Source organism: Rissa tridactyla, chromosome 2 (genome assembly GCF_028500815.1).
Source record: "Rissa tridactyla isolate bRisTri1 chromosome 2, bRisTri1.patW.cur.20221130, whole genome shotgun sequence".
Classification (NCBI taxonomy): Eukaryota; Metazoa; Chordata; class Aves; order Charadriiformes; family Laridae; genus Rissa; species Rissa tridactyla.
In genome coordinates, this window is record NC_071467.1 from 4,881,462 (window position 1) to 4,901,443 (window position 19,982).

General features: G+C 39.7%; 1 protein-coding gene across 2 annotated transcripts in view; it reads left to right on the forward strand.

Annotated features, from left to right (window-relative positions):
- Nucleotides 1–19,982, forward strand: part of PTK2 (protein tyrosine kinase 2) — a 230,891-nt gene that overhangs the window by 39,042 nt on the left and 171,867 nt on the right. For both annotated transcript variants that reach the window (XM_054191983.1, XM_054191984.1), the window contains exon 3: nt 4,315–4,341. The gene's annotated coding sequence lies outside the window, so the exon portion shown is untranslated. The remainder of the gene's footprint in view (nt 1–4,314; nt 4,342–19,982) is intronic.

Consider the following 19,982-nt stretch of genomic DNA (forward strand, 5'->3'; position numbering starts at 1 on the left):
TATGTAAAAGCTTGTAAAGAATATTGTCCAAAAATTATTTTTCTTTCTGCTTATTCAAACTGATGGTTTGTTTCCTACACAATAAGACATGTAAGAATATAAATACAGAACATGACTGATCACTGGAAAGTATCAGTAGGAGTAGAAGCGCACGAAATCTGATTAATTTTTAATTTCACTTTGAAGAATTGCTTTGGAGCAGTTAAAACACATAAGGTTGGTTCATGTCATACAGCTGTAAATATGGTTTGTGTGACAGCATTCATGTACATTCAGGTAATGAGCTGTAGGAGACAAGTCATTCAGTGACACACCAGAAGGCTGTGCTGCCATACGGCGAGACCTGGACAGGCTGGAGAGTTGGGTGGAGAGAAACCTTATGAAATTCAACAAGGGCAAGTGTAGGGTGCTGTCCCTGGGGAGGAATAACCCCATGCACCAGTACAGGTTGGGGGCTGACCTGTTGGAGAGCAGCTCTGTGGAAAGAGACCTGGGAGTCCCGGTGGAGAACAGGATGACCATGAGCCAGCAATGTGCCCTTGTGGACAAAAAGGCCGATGGCATCCTAGGGTGCATCAAGAAGAGTGTGGTCAGCAGGTCGAGGGAGGTCATCCTCCCCCTCCACTCTGCCTTGGTGAGGCCATATCTGGAGTACTGTGTCCAGTTCTGGGCTCCCCGGTTCAAGAAGGACAGGGAACTGCTGGAGAGGGTGCAGCAAAGGACTATGAAGATGCTGAGGGGACTGGAACACCCCTCTTATGAAGAAAGGCTGAGGGATTTGGGTCTCTTCAGTCTGGAAAAAAGATGATTGACGGGGGATCTTATCAGCACCCACTTAAAGGGTGGGTGTCAGGAGGATGGGGCCAGGCTCTTTTCAGTGGTGCCCAGTGACAGGACAAGAGGTAACGGGCACAAACTTGAGCATAGGAAGTTCCACCTAAACATGAGGAGGAACTTCTTTCCTTTGAGGGTGGCAGAGCCCTGGCACAGGCTGCCCCGAGAGGTGGTGGAGTCTCCAACTCTGGAGACATTCCAAACCCGCCTGGACACGTTCCTGTGCAACCTGCTCTAGGTGACCCTGCTCTGGCGGGGGGTTGAATTAGATGATCTCTGAAGGTCCTGTCCAACCCCGACCACTCTGTGATTCCCTTCAAAAAGGGAAAGGTTTTGCACAGCAAAGGCAGCAAGTTTGTAAACAAGATCTGAAATGAGTAGCTACCTAACTGTATAGTCTCAGTGAATTAAGTTTTTGAAATGTTGCCAGAGTCCACTAATCTTTTTTCAGTGTTAGATATTAAATGGAAAATGATATTTGGAGAATAAAGCTGTTTAAAGCCAGAAAAGATTAGAGAGTAGAGAGTGCTGGGGAAACAGGGTAAACCCAAGGGTAAGAAATATCATCAAAGTTCCTAATGTGACTGTGCAACTAATAAAAATACATGAAGGTAATGAACATTCACTTACTGTTGTGGCGTCTAAATATACAAACACACACCAAAAAGTGGAATTGTTACTTTTATCTTTGGAATTGTGACAGCATTTGCTTCATTTATGCTATCATGAGTGGATATTTCTGTTGTGGCTGGTGTTGCCGGAATTAAGATGGATTAGCCTATAGAGGACCTTGTGCTTAATGGAAATCTTTGGAAAAATATGATACAAATAACTTACTAAGTGCATTTATACAATTTTGAGTAGACTAATATGACCTTCAGGCTTCAATTTCTTTTGTCCTACTTGTTTTTAAATCTAGTGCGTGTCAATTAATTGTAGAAAACAGGCTCACTTACACTAAATTGTATTAGAAGAACGTGTACTTGCAGGAAGCTGTTCAGTATGCTTGTCCCAGAGGTGTAGCATCTCTTTGGTTAATGCACTTATGGAACTGATTTGCAGCGGAACATGGAAGTAAAAAATCATTACGGTGTTTGATTTAAATATAGTAACGATGCTGATGATGTAGGTACCCCGTTTGGATAGGTCCCAGTGCAGGAATGGGATCTGTGTGAGCGCTGGTGCCTGTGCAGGGAGAGATCCCAGCGGAAGCAGCGGCTCAGGTGTTAAGGACAAACACTGGACTATGATCAAGACTTTCTTAAGTTAAAAATGTGTGTGTGTCTTAACTGCAGAGCTTTCCCTGGAGGCGTTTGAAATTGCATGGCTAAGTTCCTGGGATGTAAATGAATGTTTTCTGCCTATCTGTGTGCATATGATAACGTTATTTTTCTGGTGGTTATGTTTACCGTTATTTTCTTGAAGTCTGTTGTGTAGGCACACTTAACCAAATTGCCTGCTTCAAGAGTAATAAATGCCGTGATAAAACATTTCAGAACATCAAGAATTAGAACAAAACTTTAATGCAGCTTGTTAGTAGTAACTTAGTAGGTTTTTTTGTAGTAACTTAAATTTTCCAGTGTTCTTTAATTCTAGTTATAAATGGGATTTAGAGATTAGTTTCTATCACTGTAACAAAAATCAAATACAGTATTTTCTACTCTGCTATTTTAGTTGTTTTTTTCGGGTGGCTATAGTTGTTCTTGCTGTATATCCAAGTGACAAGCAGGAATTTTTTTGTGACTTCATAAAAACAGTACACAGAAACCATTAAATGTATATAAACAAATAGAAAGATGCCACATTTCATTTAATTTTCCAAATCAGTTGTCACTGCAACACATTTTTCTGCCAGAAGAAAGCACCATTCCGTGTGTGCTGATCCGGATTCTGTGCAGGAGGCGACTGGAGGTTTTTCCTTCCTGCAGTTTATGCATCTTCTTCCTTTCTGGGTTTCTCCCATCTCAAGGCATTTCTTATAACGTAAGAAGGCTTGGTTCATAAGCGGACAGCGTGATGAGCACCTTTTAAATGTACCTTATTATCTTTTTAAACTTTGTGTTCTACCAGCGTAAAGCATTCAATATTTTCTCTCTTCCTTGTGGTGTCCTATTACTATTTTCACTTTGTGTTTTAGGTGTGTTTCAACTTCGTGCGTTGCCATTTCATTGTCTCCTCAGTAATACAGTTCATTTTCCAAAATTTTTATTAGACTGCCTTGAACTTTCGGGTGTAATTCTCTTTGGTATTCAAGTTTTATCATGTTTTGCAGCCACAAACATGGACTGTAAATGAAAGCAAGCATAATGCTAAGAATCTGTTGCTTAGAGCGGGGCTAATAAATTTATTACGCCTTGTTATTTCTTCTGTTAGGTAGCAAAGCAGTGACCATCTGCCCTCATAACCTCTGAATCTGTTCCAGTTACTATGTCTCTGGTTAAAGTTCAGTTGCCATGTGGATTTTGTACCCAATACGACAATTTTATTACTCAACATTGCTGTCTCCTTTTAACCAAATAACTGCAGACCTTTTTTTTTCAGTTCAGTTTCTTACTTATTTGTTTTACTACTTGCCCTTTCTCGTTGCCCCCCTACTTGTATTTATTTCAGCTTTCATTAACCCTTTGATGTGTGTCCCCAGTCCTCGTCCTTACAGACTTTGAGTAATTCCTGCTTTCCAGTTCTTTGTGGGGTATAGTTTCTGTTCTGAACTCTGGTCGGCACCTCCAGTCCCAGTTACGATCACGTGTACTGAGATGACAAGTAGATGTATGAAAAGCAGGCAGAAGGAATATAATGAGTTACAGTCTATATAATTACATATTTAGGAAAATTTAATGCATGTGCATCTATACCCATCTTTCTTTAGTGTATAATTTTTAATATGATCTATTTAGAGTGTGAGACAGTGGTTCTTGTAAAGTTGATTGCAGCTCAAGACACGCTTGGCATTTACTATAAAAATATTCAGCAACTGTGTCTCATGTGCCTCAGTGACAAAAATCACTCTCCTTTCTTTTAATATTTTGATTGCTCCATACTTATCCATCTGTAAGCTTGGCTGCCTTTTCTCTAAAGGTTTAAGAATAAAGAAAACATACAGTAATATCCGCTTCGTATGCAAAGACTAACCCTGACACTTTCAGCTCTGAAATTACATAGGTGATAATGGTGAAATCCGCATGTAACACTTAATTTGTGTGTAGTGACCTGTATTCTGCTGTAGTAATTACACTCAGTGCCTCGCAGTATCGTCTTTGTCCTTTGGTTAGGTAGGTAAAACGTAATCTTGTTAATGAACGGGGTGAGACAAGGAAAATGCTTTTGATTTGCATGTGGCATGCCTAGCAGCTAGCAAATTGCCTCCAATAATGTGCTTTATTAAACAAGTATAGCCTTGCAGAAAAATGATTAGGCCAATGAAATTTTAGAGCAATTTTTTTCCCTTCTGTTTCTAAATGTATTTCTTTATTGTTACAGATATTTCAAGACTTTCCTTGCCAGCAGGTAAGTTCTCTTCTTTCATTTATGTCTCAATGTGACAGCAGGCAGCTTTTAAGGGCTTGCTTGCAATATAGTCCTGCTTTTAGATAATCAGAATATCAGTTCTTATTGGCACTGTCATGGTACTCAGTCATGTGGAGATCTGAGGTCAAAACAAAACCTGTTGTACAGATGTTTTTACATTTAAATAGTGTATTTTGACAAGGGGAGGAGGGAACTGAGATATAAATATATGCAGTTGTTAAATATGCGGGTGATATAGTTAATGCTTACAACGACTCAGCACAGCGTGTGATACCGCTGTCAGAAGAACAGATTAGCAGCAGCCACAAATAGTATTAGTGGTGAATCAGAGGGACGACGTGCAAGGAAATGTGGCTTATGGGTAGTTCATGGGGGGAAGGAATGTCCCCAGGTGCTAATGGGGAAGGTGACAGAGACTTTCCCTTGTCTGGGGTCACAGCTGACTTGTGCTAGAGCTGGAAATATCCCTCTGCTCTGTTGGACCCTGGTTCTCTCCTAGCAGTGGTGTTTTAAAAATGAAAAAAAAAAACCCACACCGAAACAACAACAAAAACCACAACCCACCAAAAAAACAGCCCCACCAAAAAAAAACCCAGACCCCCAAAGACTTGATTTTAAAAAATGGTATTTTTTGTTTATTGTTTGATACATTTGGTCTTTATTCAAGTGTTAAGCTTTATAAATTGACTCGTGCTGTGGGCTCAAGCTGTGCTGCAGAACTCAGAATGATGATGTCCTCTGTTCCCCAGCATTGTGTCTGTCCATTCACCGTTTGTAATGTGAGTTCTAGAATCATAACCCTAGTGTGCTTTTACTCCTGGTTGAGCAAATTTGGGATTAGGTGTTTGTTATCGGGCCTGCTGCATTTTGTCCTGAAGTTGCGTTGGTGATTTTGCCTATGTATCCATTCTTTTATTTCTTCTTACTGAGATGTGCTTCATATCTATCCACGAACACCTTTTGTACAAATTAATACCTAAAGTGTAACAATACTTGGTAAATATAAATCTGCTCTGGAGATAGTTGCTATTTCCCATTTGAATCAAACGGCAATTTCAGTTAAAAGCTTGATAGCTCATATATTGCAGTCTTTCCACAAGAACTTTAGAGTGTCTGTTCTGGAAAAAAAAAATTTGCTTGAAGCAGTGAAGAGAACTTTAAATGTGGAAAAAGTTGTGTTTTTTTTCTTTTAAGGATGGCATCTTAAAAATGATTTTAAGTGCTGAGCGGTTGTAAGGCAGGCAAGTATTTGTGGAGAATATTGAAAAAATGAATGCCTGGTGTTTAGGTCAGGCTGACGGGAAGATAAGGGGTGTTGTGTTTTGTTCTGCAGCTTTTGGGACAAGGATGTGTGATGAAACTTCTTCCGAATTTCTATCTGGGAGTTGAAGAGTTCAGCTGGTATTTTGAATCTGAGTCACAATGAGATTATTCTTTTCAATTTGGGTATGTGAGTGGGGGTGTCGTAATTATACTTTTTAGCTAGATTGTTGAAGGGCTGATAAGAGGATAAAAATTTACCCAGGATTTTGAAACGGTAACCTTCTTCCATGGTAAGGCAAGAGGCGTTTATAGAAGGTGGAAAAGCTATTATACACAACTGCTCGCCTGTAGCAGGGGTTTGACACTATCCAATGATAAATGAACTAATGAAACCTGTTAAAAACATGCTTAAAATATTGTCAAAAGAGAAGGGTGTGTCAAATAGAGTTCCACAGGGGTCTGACTTGTCCTGTGGTATTACAGTATTTTCATTAATGACCATGATGATGGATTTTATGTGCCTATTCAATCTGCCAGTAACGCCAATATGAAAAGAGTTTTGAGCACATTGGATGATGAGATTAAAATTCAGAAGAAATTTGACAACTTGGAGAAATAGCCAGGTTAAAAGATATGATGCATTTGAATAAAGATGAGGTTCTACATTCAGATGGGCAGTTTTAATCATCAGAACTCGTCTTTGCAATGAAAACCACTATTTTCTTATTTCAAGTTTTGAAGAACTTTTCTCTCTTTTCTGGGCGCCACTTTTAGTGATGAACAATAGATGTCACTAGAAATGCTCTCACTTTTGCCACCTGGTTTTAGTACTCTAAATTTGCATCATAATAGGGTGGGGGGGTTGCAGTGTTTGAAGACTTTGCAGTAGAGAGGAGACTACTTAAAATGGTCTTTATTGTAGTGTCTTATTTGAGGTTATATTACATGTAAATTCGTTAGAGTCAGTGATATACCAAGGTCATCCAGAACACTGCCTTTTTGCTTTTGATTCCATAGCAAAATCTTCGTGTAAAGAAGGATTGTTTGTGTGCTGTTGAATGCATTAGTTGATTAGGTCGTTAGTTAAATCATTACTCAGGAGAGGTATCCTACATTAATCTATATCACTGCTTTGAAGTCTATGAGTAACTTGGTTTTTTACTACCTTGTAATTGAGGCCATGGATATGAGCGTAGAGAATTTTTGGAATGTGAACCTGTAGGGGCTTGGAGGGCAACTTGCTAAAATATTATAATTTCGAAGCCAGATAGAGAACACAGTACACGCGTCTATACGTGAAGTTATCTTGGAACATGAGTGTGGTCGTGGTATACCGGGAGGAATGAAAGACTGGTTTCCTTTGGTAAATGCAGTTAAACTTTGGCTGTTCGCACTGTTGGGATTAAAAACAATTCCTCCTGGATTGTCGCCATCTGAATTTAAAACGGGTATAGCAGCTGTGTGACGTTGGGGACTTTTCTTTGGACTTGGTCTTTTGTTCTTGATTTTCTAGTGCAAATAAGTATTCATTACCAGAATCAAGAAATAGTAAGAAAGCAAAAGAACTATAGCAAAGACCTATACCAGATAGGTAGAGGAGAACAAAGACAAAGGAAATAAATGAGCATATACTAGGATTTTGGTTAAAAATGGAACAAAACATTCTCCTGGAATGGAATCTTAGGTACGGGCGTTTGTTCCTGCTGACTCTGTCCTTCAGAGAACATCTGAGTTCTGTAAAATCTTGCTGTCTCCTAGCATAAGGTAACAAAAAAAATATAGGAAATTAGTATTGTTTGTGTAGCATAATTCCAGATATGCAATATATTTGAAGTCTGTCTGATGTTTTTGTGTGCATTTTTTGATGTATAGTATACAATCTAGTGCGCTATCCACACACAGTCATTGTTATCTTGAAATATTAAACGGTTTTGGAACTATTTTTAGTTCCAAGTACTCATTTGGGACAAAAAAAAAAAAAAGTTTTTACACAATTTCAGCTCAACCTAAAGAAGTTGTTCTTTCTGAATTAAAACCATGTCCTCGATCAGTGTTTCGTTAGCGTGCACGGCCTTGCTGCTTACATAAAGCCCACTAGCGATCCCTTCAATTAAAGCAGATTCATCTCCTGGCACCTTCCACAGGAGCACGCTGCCTCCAAACAACCTGCTGCTGCTTTTTTCTCTTACCCACTGGATACGAGGTGGGGTGTTTAATCCTGCGCCGGGTAATTAGATCTTCCTTATCCTAAATCTACACCTGCCTGTGTATGAATTTAAATATAGCAACTTGAAATGCAACCCAGCTTTTCAGACTAGAATTAAGAAAAAAAAACAACCAAACAATGCCATGGATACTCTCTAGGATGGAAAATTAAAAATCAGTTGAGGGATCGCCAGATGAAGTCGCAGTACCAAGAACTGACAGAATTGAGGATATGCAGAATTCTTAAAATAAATGTTCACGTGTATTACAGGGGGTAATAAATTATGCAGTGATTATTCACGCAGCTGAGAACAAACTCAACATGAGCAGAGAACTGTTGTTAATGTCCCTACTTAAAGGGAAAGAAAAAGTGACAAACTGTGTAGTCAAAAGTAAAAAAAAAAAAAAAGTATAAAATAGTGGCTTTTTGATTTGTCACTTCAATTTTAAATAAGAACTAAATACAAGCTGCATTAAGACCGTAAACAGTTCCTTTCATGTCAGAATGCCTGACGTGGTTCTTAAGGGATTACGCAAGGAAACCTGCGCTGTCTTTTCCACTAAAAGTAGCATTTTCAATAATCCCTTTGAAAATCAGGATTGTTTTTCTTCTAGGAATCTTTGCAGATTTTATTAAGAATTCTGATTTTATCCAAGAGTAAATTTAATTACAGCCAAAACCATTAAAAGTATATGCATTTTTTTTATTTGCACTTAGATTATGAGGTACTCTTCCAAATAAAAAAGTACGGAACTGAAAACTTCTCAATTTATGAAACGTTCATACTGTCAAGTTAGAATAGCTGTCTGCATGCCCCTATGGTTCAGAGGATGTAAGAAGGCTTTTCTTCTTTTGATGCAAATATGCCTTATAGTTTTAATTCTTTTCACCACCAGTGAGGAATGTGCTATTTCTGGACTTCCAAATGCCGTATCGCAAAACTTCTGTTGGTACTGGATGAGATTATTGCTGACAAAACTTTAATGCCAGTTTGAGGAAGTTTCCCTTGCTATTTGTGTCTCAAACCTTCCTATTTTAAAATTTGATTGAGTAGGTTTAATAATCTAATCCTCGATACCTCCTAAAATGCATTTTCCTGTTGTTACATACCTCTGATACTTGGAAAAACAATATATTTATCCTTTGCAAGCTATTGCTGTTGGTGTCTGGTTTTGGGTGGGGGTTTTTTGCATTGGATTTTTTTTGTGTTTTATGCATATTTTGGCTGTGCTTTTGACACTGCCCTCTTCCCTTCACTCCCATCCATTTTTGATAGCTGATGTCCACATGGGACAATAGCAATGGCATGGGTTGGTAAGAAAAAGGTAGCATTTTTAGCGATGAGCCTGATGTACGTAGTAGTGTTGTAGTAGTGTTATTCAAGTGAAGTACTTGATCTGCATCTAAAGTAGAATATCATCTGGACTCCACCACGGTTCCAGAAATGTGACGTTTCTCACGTTTCTGCAGGAGAAGCTGAAAGCTTTCTTGGCCTCAGGGAGCAGCTGTATGAATGCTGCTGGACTCTCAAGTGGAGGGTGCCTCTGGCTTTCCAGAGGTGGAGCTGGTGCACTCCTTTCTATGGGTACCTGACCCAGTGTCCCTGCTCCACCTCAATACAGCAACCCCTGCTAGAGTGAGACGTCCCGACAGTAGCAAAGAATGCAAAACCCGTGCTCTGTTTTACACTTACTGCGTGCAAGCAGTGAACTCATTTCCAGTCTGTGGTCGAGCATCAGCTGGAGACAGTTGCTTTTACTGGCTAGACTTGCTTAAGAAGTGTGCACCTGCTCAGTTACAGTGGGACACTGTGTGGTTACAAACTTCAAAAGAAATTTTTAAGGGTATTTGGTAAGGGCTTAGGAACGTATAGGATTTATTAGGAAATAAATATTAGGAAGATATCAGGAAGAAATTCTTTGCTGTGAGGGTGGTGAGACACTGGCACAGGCTGCCCAGAGAAGCTGTGGCTGCCCCATCCCTGGAGGTGTTCAAGGCCAGGCTGGATGGGGCTTGGAGCAGCCTGGTCTGGTGGGAGGTGTCCCTGCCCAGGGTAGGGGGGTTGGAACTAGATGATCTTTAAGGTCCCTTCTAACCTAAACCATTCTATGATTTTTGTTGTTGTAGGGTGGTGGATTTTTAGTTCAGAATGTTTTTTGTGATCAGCAAGGCAGGGGTGGGTATCTGCTAAGAGGACTGGAGAATCCATCTCTTTCTCTTTCAGGAGAAAAAATAAATAATCCAGGAGCAGAGCCAGCCTTGCAAATGGAGGACCTGTAATTATTATAGTAATGAGCTATATATATTATATATAACTATATATATTATAGCAGTGAGCTGTAATCAAGGGGTCAGGATATTGTGAATGAGAGACTCTGTTGCCTCTTTATAACACAACGCCTTCAGTGGCAGTCACAGAACCTATCTTGTTCTGGTGCAGAATTACTTAAGGAAAACACAAAACTTCGAAGAAATGAATAATTATGGTACAGAAACATGTGTTCTTTACTCTGTCCTGTGAGCAATATCCTGCTTACGCCCCTGATGCATTCACGTTGTTTTTACAAGACTACTCCACGGAAAGCACAGTTTCAATTAATTTCTGTAACCCCTTCAACTCCTGCAGTTCTTTCAACTTAGCTGCATAATGCACTTAACAGCTTTCTGCGCGCGTTTCTGTTAAATCCACCCAGCACGTTGGAAATGTCCCGTCTTGTGGTGCCCTACTGCGGAAGACAACCTAAATGAGCAATAACTGACTGAGCCTTGAGCAAGTTTTTCAAGACCTTACCTCTTTTTGTTGATGTTGGTGGGGTTTTTTTGCTTGTTTTGTTTCTCCCTGTTGATAAAACACGACATTGGAAAGGAAGGTTTTCCCCATCCCTCCATTTCGTCAAGAAGTTAATTCCTTTACAGTTAATTTTGATGAGACCTGAAGCTTTCTTGGCTGAGCGCGTTGGAGATGCTTCCTCTAGTACCTGAGTCCGTTAGTACCTAAGGTTTTTATCACAGCAACTATGAAGTAAAGGAAGGGCGGGGATGACCGTGTTACTGAAAGAAAGATTCTGAAAATCAAGTTGGATCTTGTGTAGCTGGTTTATATAAAACGTTAGTTGTTAGAGTGTGTTTTTTGTTCTGAGAGACCTGGGCTGGGAGCGGCTTGGGATCTTCTCCCAAAATACACATAAGCTTGTTTGAAGTGGAACATCACGGGCTACAGTGAACCAAGAGGAAAAACATTGCATGGCTGAACTTTTATCAACTACTTTGTTACAAGTTACGCCTAAAATGACCATAAATAAAAGATTATATGAGCTTTCCTTTAGTCTGTTTTTATATCCTTGACAGCTCTTAATATATAGCTCCGCTGCTCTGCTTGTGTAGTTAGCTAATAACTTTTTATTTTTGCAGGGTTTTTTTGCTCAGCAGAAGAGTAGAAAAAGGAAGTAGTAAGAAAAATTGTAGATACTGTACCTATGACTTTTACCTCCTTCTCTTCTTTTATTTTCCGAAGGTGAAGAATACGTTTAAGAAAATACCCAAACAGCTTATGACGGCTGTGTTGTTTCCTGCAGGCCTTTCCCCTGTTGGGTGGGAGGTGGGGATCAATAATCTGAATGTGAAAAACTGCAGGAGTTATTTTGTCAGGCATAAAGCTGATGTTCTTCAGGTTTTCATATGGAAGGGTCACGCTTAAAAAAAAGAAGTCTGTTCCTTGTAGCAACATTTTTCCTTGGGACTTTATTCTTATGTGGGGTCGACTAACAGAAGCAGTCTGTTAAATGCCTGTTGTTCCGTCGATGGGCTGGAATTAACGCTTCAGATGGATGTGAAACTGCTTAGAAATTCGTAAGAAATTGTTTAACTCTGGCACAAAGCTGTTTTGCAGATTATATCTTCATTCACTAATTATCCCTTTAAAATTGAAGTTTCTCGTTAGTCCCCATTCAGATTACTTGCTGGAATGGTTTCACATGGTTTGATTTTTATATATATATTTTTTTCACTGTGCCGTGTGATAACTCTTCCTGTGAAAGGCTTAAAATAGAGAATCACTGGAACTGTATTTCCAGGATTAATAGAGTTTGTCTTTAGATTTGCATGCTTTTTTGATTCACTCTATAAAGACTGGCTGGGCCAGAGTGTGAGCACACACGGTTGCGGTGGGTTTTCTTATTCTGCAGACACTTCACAAAAAGCTCCAGCAAAGTGGTCCTGTGTTGTCGTGGAGCAAACTTCATGGACTCAAAGAGCAGATGAACTGGTAATGAAATCTTAGAATGCAACTAAGGCTTTTAGTCTCCATAACACATTATTGATTAGAATCGAAATTGCTACTGACTGTTCCCTGGTCAACTGTGCATACTCCAAGAGGAGGAGTAAAAGATGTTACTGAAACTGGAGGCCTTATGATAGAGAAAGGTGGAGGAGCCAAGTGATCCAGTGACATGTTAGAGATAGTAATGATGATTTGGGTTCTGGCAACGTTAGTAACTGAATTATTGAAATTTTTGTATAGAACTTCTTAAAGAAGGGTTTTCAGTAGAAATTTGAAGGATGGTGGTCAGGCTTTGTTTAATGACCTGCATCCCTCAAAACTTGAGGAGGGGAAAGGAAGCCTATCCTTCTACCCTAAGGCAGAACTGACTAGCCTTAAGTATTTCCTTGAAGATATTTAACCTATTAAGAACGCAGTTTCAGAGGTCCTTCTGCAATTTAAAAATTCTTACTATGCTTTCATTTCAGGGTACTTGAACTTCTCTACCACCAGTTTAATTTTACTACAGTTTGTTCTCCATGTCTTGGTGGTAGGATAAGTCTTCCTCTGCATATGCATTCACTGATTTTATTTTTTTTGTTCTCAGCCTCTTGTTCTCTTAAAAGCTTTAATACTATTTCTTGGTTGAAGCGCATCAAACGGGATTGTGGAGACCAGTACCACAGGCTTTTGGAAGCGGTGCTCAGCAGCTCTGTACCACACGTGAGATGAGCTCTTGGCCCTGTCAGATGCTCTTATGTGTCAACAATGTTGTTCCTGTGATGTTTGGTGATTTAGGTCATTCAGGCTGCTATCACAAAGGGTGTTTTTTAATGTTCTGATTACCTCTGCAAGACATTGGATATTTATTTAATGTCTCTTCTCCTGATTCGGAAGAAGGACTGTGCCCAAAAAATCCGCTGTATCAGCTGGTCTTGTAGATTTTGGTCTTGCCTAGTTGAATTTTTATAGGAGTGTTCTTGAACATGTCTTCAGCTTCATCAAAACACTGCCTTAATCTGTCCTCAAGCTAATGGGTGAACCTTAGTACACTTAAAGTTTAGTTGAATTTGGAGCTAAAAAAGAGAGGTGGCATTTGCTCATAAATTTACATATCATAAAAGGATATTTGCTGTCTTTGAGTGCTGGTTCATCTCGTTCCACAGCTGGTTGGCTAAACTAACTTGAGCTTTATTCGATTTTGGTAGTGAGCTCCTGGAAGACTCTTTAAGGCTAAGCAACTTGGGCTTGTGTTTTCTGAGAACTTTGATATCACTCTGCAGGCATTTTCGTAGGTAAACATAACTTGTTCACCACAACTCTGCTGACAACGAGCTGTTTTGTGTAATTGGAGGAACAGATGAGGCTATTTAAGGTGGTGGATTTTGCATCAAATGAAAGGGTTTTGTGTTATCTGAAGATGACCTTTGATTCCCCATAATGCAGCATAAAATGACTGCCTTAGGAACTGCTCCTTGAAAGTTTATTGCTGTTCTCATCAACCACTGATAGAGGTGAAAGCTCTTGTAAAGCGAGTGACCCTTCTTGGTATAAAATTGGGAGAAGGATTGATTACAGTGAATAGCAGTTGAATTTTCTGTAGTTTAGAGGCTAAGCTAGACCTGGACTGTACTAGAGGTTCTCCTAAACAAAGCATCAAACTCTGTATGTTGTAATTTCTTATGCGACAGTTTTGAATCCAAATTATGCTAATTGGAGAGGGAAAAGAGGGATTTGTGTCTATTTAACAATATTTTCTTGTTTTTTAAATACGTTAGTCTCTGCTTGATAGGCTAGGCACAGAATTTGCTTGGTTAATAGAGCAGCCTTAACATTTTTATTATAAACCTTTAAAAAGATGTTATGTAAAAATTCATTTTTAATTGTCTGTTTTCTTACCCTTGAAGGGTGTCAACACGGGCTTGATTTGCTCTGTAACACTGGAACTTTAAAGTTAGATAGCCATTTGTCATAGCCTATATGTGTTTGTTTATACATAGGGGATTTATGCCATGCTCATCCTTCACTAAGAAATACAATGTTAACTGTTCCACCAGTGTGTTTTTAAATATAAATGGAATAATATTTTGTTACTGTGAGCACATAGATTATTTTTTATTCAGTTTGTAATTGCAGTTAATGGTTTGGAAGTCTGAGGAATTGCTAATGTCATATTTGTGTTTTATGTAACGCTGGGAGTCTTTGAAAATTACGTATTTTCTTCCAGAGTGCAGCGATACATAAATCAGGTACAGCTCTCAGTTGTAAATGTCCTTTTAGCACAGAGTTTTTGGTAAGCTGTTGTTCTAACTTTGTATTTACCATTTGGTGAGGAAGCAGGACAGGGGAGACATGTCCAGACTGCACTGTTTTTGTTAAATTAATTGGACCCTCTGTGGCAGCAGAGTTTTCCTACTTGCTTTTGTGTTTTCAGGTAGATGAGAGAGAAAGCAGCCCAGATATGAGCAGACGCTTAAGAGACTTGCTGACCCATAAGCATCTTCATTTTCCTAGATCCCTCTCAGAAGATGTGACTGATTATTTCTACATTAGCCTTGAATTAATGAAGTGGGGTTTTAAGAAGCATCTGTAAGGTCAACTGATCCACTCATGGATCCCTTCCACGGAACAAAAGTAATCCTCGCAGAATGCATTTCCTTTAAACAGTATCAAAGGAGTGGGGTCCTCCCCCTTCGGATATCTTCGGCTAGTGGTCAGGCACTGGAACAGCCTGCCCAGGGAGGTGGTTGAGTCACCATCCCTAGAGGTGTTTAAGAAACGTCTAGATGTGGCACTTCAGGGCATGCTCTAGTGGCAGAGATTGTAGGTTGTTTGGTTGGACTCGATGATCTCAAAGGTCCTTTCCAACCATGAAGATTCTATGATTCTACCTTCTACTGTGTTTACCTCATAAATAGAAGGGTTTCCTCGTTAAATAGAGGAAGCTTTGTAAGGTCAGGAAAGGTTCTGGTGACCATTCTGGATTGCTTTGTCTCACTCTTCCTCCTGTTACCCCTCCTCTTTCTCCCCATCTGAGGTTGAAGAGAAGCCGTGCAAACTGATAAGCCCAGTCAGCCTGTCGCAGAGCAAACTTATCAGACTGAATTTTGCAGTAAAACAAGGATTAGGAGGTGTAGGGTTCACTTTTTCTCCTCTTAGTTTTCCAGGTCTCCATGAAGCAGATGTTTGCTTTAAGCACTGGAATTGTGAAGGAACTTCTCAAAGATATCTTCAGGATAGCAACAGTTTTGTTGTTTGTTTGGGTTTTTTTTGTAAATAGCATAGAACATGAAGACGCAGAAGACTGGAATCAGTGCCCCAAGGAAGGAGTAATTTTAAACCATTCTCAGCTTTCATGGCACTGACTTTATACTTCTCTACAGTGAGCCTCCAAAAAGTAAATGGAGGGAAGTGGGAGAATATGAGCGAGTTAGTCCACCCACAGGAAAATGTGCTGCAACTTTCATGCCCGAAAATTAATACAAGCCATATGGCTTTAAAAAATGACTAGTCTTTATTTATGAAATAATAAAAACAAAGTTAACTTAGTGGTCCTTCTAACATCTGTTGTCTTAACAGCATGGGCTGGGAGGCTGCATGGGGTCTGCTCTGCTGCTCAGCATCACAGGACCCTTTGGGAAGGAGAAGTTTGGGAAGCTTCATTACCACTATGGTCCTCCTGCTTTCTCCCAACATCCTGCTCTCTTTCCCTTCCCCACCTTGCTGCTACCAATAGGTTGAGATTTGACAATAACAGCAGTGAATTCTGTTAACTTGTACTTTAAAATGTAGTTCAGAGGATAGTAAGGCTGTGACCATGGCCCAGAAGGTGAGAAAGTGTTGCTTTAAAACTCTGTATGTTTCAGGAATACTGTACACGTATCCTACTAATAAAGCTCAGCAAATGGAGGAAAATGACAAGAAATTCAGTATTGGATTGAATTTATGCCAGAAGAATGTCTTAAGCAGAGATCCAAAGCAGTTTTTATTCTAGAACGAGTTTATGTTGGGATACTGGAGGCTTATTCTGGTCAGTTGAAGAGCTGTAGTGTGACTCTTGCAGTGCATTTTCTTTTCTTCCTGGCTATCGACTGCCCCAGGTTGAAGCGAGGAAGCGTGGCCTTCACTCTGTCCTACCCATTCAAATCTCAGGCATTCTCTGAGCAAGAAATCTTGAAGTGGGTATCACTAGAAGTTCAAAGTGAAGACGAAAATCACAAATGCGAATTTTTCATTTGATTGGTGGCAACCTCACAGGAGAGCACTTGGCTCTACAGGCAATGAACGTGTCTAGTAGTTTGCTTTGCTTTTTTTGTGATTGATTGATTGATTCTCTAAGGTCTATTTCTTAAGCCCCTATTACCATTTTTCCTTCAGGAGAAAAATGGCCTAATCTGATCCAGAGCATGGAATTAGAGTTTGTCTGTCTTGCAAAGAGTCAAATGAATTCATGGAGACAATGTTGCCTCTCAGTTGCGCTGAATGATTTCTGACGGAGGACTGGGCTTGGATTTTGACACTCAAAGTAAAATGTCATTTGTCTTTTGGTTTTATCTGTCAGAACGTTCATAGTTAATAAGAAAGAACATCTCTGGTGGCAGTACCATTTTTCAATAGTTCCTGTGAACAGAGGAGATGATGTTTGTTTGACTCTGGCTAAGGAGAAACTTAGGGCAGATAATCTTTTCCAGTCTTAATTATTACGCACATGAAATAATTATAGTAATTAAAAAAAAAAAACAAACACCATAAGGAACAAGCTTGAGAGCATGAAGACGAATGGAGATTACAGTGCAGTGTCAATGTCTGGAGAGGATCTTCGCAGAATTCTGGATACAAACATGGAAAAGCAACTAGGATGCAGAAGATTCACATAAGCAATAAACATGCTTTAATTTTTAAAACAGTTGTCAGGCACGTTTAGCTTTATAGCCTGTTCTGCAGTTGTCTTAGTAAAAGCATTTGTGGCTTTACCAAAAAATCCTGTGCTTTTCCTGAGGGCAAACTTAGTTTGGGAGCTTTCATTTTTTGTTAGCCAAGTGAATGCAATGAAGAAATGTTCTTCTTCCATCTCTTACATCAGTATGCAGATCTTCTTAAAATAAATACACTAGTTCTTCAGCATCTAGTAACTGTTAGAGGGATAAATAGTAGGCTGTGAAGTGGCTAAGACTATGAATTATCAAGTCCAAAATAATAATACTAACGATGATGTGATTGCTGTGCTCTAGGCTCTACCTCTTTGTTTTTGTCTCGAGCAAATGGGCTGCTCTCCTCTCTCTGTTGGAAGGAGATCTCTGTTGCTGGTATGTGCATCTGGTGGCCAAAATGTTGCAAAAGAGGAACTGAAAACCAAATCTTTATTCCGCTATAAAGTGCTGCTTTGATACAGATCTGTCTGCCTTCTTCACAAAGTTGCTGAATACCGAGTTTAGTTTGGTGAAACTCAGGCAAGTGTTCCCTGTTTGGCTCTGTCCTGTTCCCCTTGTCAGCAGTGCTCCAGCTTGCCAGCCAGTTTGATCAAAATTTGATGACTAGAGATATTAACTGATGTGAAAATAATTGGTTGAATAGCGGAGAGATCCTAATGATGCCGTTCATTGAGGGAGAAACCGTGGTTAGCTCTCTGCTGATGAGATATCCGAGACACCCACAGGAGCTCCGTCTCTAGATATCACCCAAGCTTTGCCAGTTCAGCTGAAAGGCGGTTTAGATCTTTACATTTGTTTGGATAAGCTTGAGTGGAAAAAATTATACAATCTTTTATGTGCCTCCCAGTCATATAAAACCGTTGTTTAACCCTTTATTCCACAAGGCTTTGGGATTTTTGCAGTCGACTTCACTAGGAGACAGGATCAGCCCTGCAGGCAAATTTAAAACAAAAATTAAATGCCTTGATGCAATTCAAAAGCTTCTGACTCTCCCCCCCCTTGCATTCAAAAACTGATGCTGATGTTCAGTAGACTTTAAAACCAGGCTGCAATTGAGAAAGCAAAATCACAGTCACAGTAGAGAAGTCTTGACTTGAATTTTCTTGGAGGCAAAATGCCAATTCTTAGCTGAGGACCTTGCCCTGCCTGTTGTTTTTGGGGGAGTCTGAGGTTTTTCTGGTTAGAATGTGTATTTTCAGGAAATGGCCAGTGCTTCTACGTGTTCTTAGTATCAACTGATGCGTTCATTTTCTAAAAAATAAATATTATTTTAGTATTTTCTGTTGGCATCATTGCTTCCAGAGTGAGTACTGAGCAGATACTATCAGTGTAATCCAGCAGATGCATCGCGCACAACAAGAACCAACACTCCCGTTCCACGCTCCTAATTTCTGACGGATGTTCCTTACCTCGGTAAATGTTATAATCTGATTGGCATCACTTAAAACAGATTATTTTACATAAATGGTACTCGGATACCTACTTGATGAACAGTATTTATAAAATGTTGCAAATACTCGGTACTAAGTATACCAGAGACATATTTAACATGTCTTTTTAAATTTTTTCTTCCCCCCGCCCCCCCCTCCCCCCCCACTTTGTGCCTGGTCTTCTGCTCTATCCCTGCCTTGTCCCCCCACAACTGAAAGTTTGGGGTTTCTGACTTTCTCCAGAGCACAGATTTTTTGCTCTTGGCATTTTTATGCAGGAAAACTGATCGTGTTATTTGAAAGAAGAGAAAGAGCATGTGTCCATGGGTTACTTTTTACATTAACAAATAAAAATTAAGTAATTTTATTTTTTTTTCTAAATTTTAGCATCAAGGAAGTACTTATTTTGAAAAATCTATACTCATGAGTGTCTAAAATGGAATAAAAAATCTCCCATGCTATGTAGTACTTTGTTTTCACCTTCATTTTGTAGCCTAATATTACAAGAAGAAGGTCTGGCCTTGAGGAGAATGATTAGAATACTCGTGTCATCAATAAGGAGAACTGTAACGAGCAGACGCTATCTCTTGACACTTGGATTGATAATCTGTAGTAGTTTCATTTGTTAAAAGTATAAAGAAAAATGCCAGTCCACACATTCTGTTTATTAAAATTCTCCTTGGTAGTGCACTTACCAGTTGCTATTTAAAGGGGTTTGTTTTCATGAATAAAATTTAATTTAGGCTCTACCTTTTTTTACCTCTTGAATTTTTTTTTTTAGCTAGTTTTCTGTGAAACACTTTATTTCTATATTTTACCTAAAGCACAGACCAAACCGACTTAGGGAAAACTGAAGAAGCATCTGGAGCTTTCTGTTTTGTGAGGAAACGGGACTGACTCGCTCAAGGTCATCGCGGGAGCCCGGGGCTGGATGTGTAAAAGCAGCTTTTCACCCTGCGAGATGCAGCTTGGCCCAAAAATGCACCTATCCTGCATCTGGGCATCGTCTGTAGACACACAATTTGTGCTCTAAATATTACTATAACATGTTTTGCTTTATTATCGGAGGTAAATATAATCAACCTTGCTGCTGGAAGTATTCGGCTGGCACTTGGGGGCTTTGAAAACTTTCGGGTGGGGGGGAGGAAGGCACCCAGGCACGTCTTCAGTTCCCTTTGCCTTTCTTCAGCCCCAGAAAGAGCTTTGTGCCTGAGCAGTGATGCAGAACATCTGATGGGCCTGCTTCTGGCCTAATCTCTCTCTCTCTCTCCCCCCCCCCCCCCCGTGAATATTTTTTTCTCCTTTGAATACAGAAGAAAGCAGTGCTTTAAAAAAAAAAAAAAAAAAGCAGCAACTGTATTTAAACTGTATTTATCAAGAGTTTTGCCATACAGCACTGTGGTTCTGCGTTGCCAGTGCATTGAGAAGCGAAGCTGGCAGAATTATCGTCAAGAATGGTAATTAAACATATGCTGTAGACGAGTGCGTGCTGCTACAAGTAGGCAGATAGGTTAAGTTGAAGGCTGCTGGCG